This window comes from Capsicum annuum, unplaced genomic scaffold, assembly GCF_002878395.1.
Source record: "Capsicum annuum cultivar UCD-10X-F1 unplaced genomic scaffold, UCD10Xv1.1 ctg12295, whole genome shotgun sequence".
NCBI lineage: Eukaryota > Viridiplantae > Streptophyta > Magnoliopsida > Solanales > Solanaceae > Capsicum > Capsicum annuum.
The window spans coordinates 147-1,896 of NW_025817450.1; the positions used below are offsets into that span (position 1 = coordinate 147).

General features: G+C 39.4%; 1 non-coding gene across 1 annotated transcript; it reads right to left on the reverse strand.

Annotated features, from left to right (window-relative positions):
- Positions 1 to 218: 218 nt before the first annotated feature.
- Positions 219 to 338, reverse strand: LOC124890127. Its single transcript, XR_007048968.1, has one exon. It is a non-coding gene; the product is annotated as a 5S ribosomal RNA (ribosomal RNA).
- Positions 339 to 1,750: the final 1,412 nt, after the last annotated feature.

Consider the following 1,750-nt stretch of genomic DNA (forward strand, 5'->3'; position numbering starts at 1 on the left):
AGAGAGGGTAGGGAGAGAGAGAGAGAGAGAGAGAGCCGTTAGGGCGGCGCCGAAGGTCGGGTCGGGCCGGCGCCGACGGTCGGCGACGGCGACGGGGGCCGGTGACCGGTGCGAGCGAGAGAGAGAGGGTAGGGAGGAAGAAAGAGAGAGAAAAGCAAAGCATTTAACCTTATTTAGCACATATCAGACACCATATTTGTTCGTAACATCCAAAGGAAGGGATGCAACACGAGGACTTCCCAGGGGGTCACCCATCCTAGTACTACTCTCGCCCAAGCACGCTTAACTTCGGAGTTCTGATGGGATCCGGTGCGTTAGTGCTAGAAGGATGCCCATTCTTCCTCTGGTATGAGCTTTAGAAGATTAGTTTACTCCATCTATTTAATCAGAACCCAATTATTGAGTTCTATTCGACAACATACCTAGTGTAATCCCACAAAGTGGAGTCCGGCCAATATAGAATTCTATGATACTTCATACTCATAACTATACCTCACTTATCTGTATAAATATGGATTGTACCCCTCTTACCGACACAAATACTCCTACTTCAAGTATCTATATTCCAGAACTTAAGAGGTTTTTAAGAAGAGTGAAAAACTTATTAAGTTGCACTGTAGTATCAAAGCAGCTAGTACCGCACAAAAATTTTACCTCAAACACAAACATGTTCTCCTTGTAATTTGCTGCATGACCAGAAGTTTCCCACAATTGCATGTTGTACATATTTGGACTCCAAACCTGCATAACTGACGTATCAAGACAAGCACTCATAAACAAAATAACACACAAATCTATAGATTGAGGTTCAACAGTACCCTTTGCCCCACTTCCAATATCAGAGAGGGAAAAAGGAAAAATGAAAGGCAACTCATAGGCCAAGAGGAAAAAAGAAAAAGATGAGAAGAAAATATCTTGGCATATGGAGCATGGATGCAAAGACAATATTGCACGGATGCAGGAACATGGCAGACACAATTTTTATTTTTCTGCATTTATCATTTAAGGTCACGTGAGTCCTCCAATTACAAGTGTCCCTTTATTAAATAAGGAGTATCTGATTTTCAGGCGCCAATATGCATAATCCCTGACAAGAAATATTGGAACCAGTATAATTAAAAAGTTCAAAATAAAATTATTAAGGTCCAACACACTGCCAAAGTACATTCACCTCTTTGGAGCTCAAAAATGATAGAGCAAGCAAAACTGAACTCAAAGACCATCCATGATTCATAATAGAAGTAGAAGAAGCAAAGAACCTGGTCCAATGAAGAAAGGAACTTCTTCCACCTTTATTGCCACCCTAGTTCGCTTTGCCGTTTCCCAGAGTTACAATATCCTCCTCTAGTCGATGACTTTTTTGCTCATTCTTTGCTTTGTTCTAACAGCAGCTCTTTTTCCTTTCCTTCTATTGTAAGATGTTTCCTACTACAATTCTTTCCGATATAGTTTATTTGTTTTACACCAATAGTGTACTTCACCATTAATTACATCTTAAGTGCAGAGGGACATAGCAAAAAGATTTACCACCTATCTTCCTCGTAAGCTATCTAAAAATAGGGTATGTCCCTCAGATCCTTAGGTAAAGTATGATTGCACCAAAAATAAAAGGTGACTAAGCAGTTCATTTTTAAACTCTGGAAGGGAGTGATATTAGGATATTTTTAAAGAAGAATTATGTAAACGTTTTTTATTTTATTTAATTTATTTTTGGAATTTTGCAGTTAATGATACTTTTTGCAACTCCCAT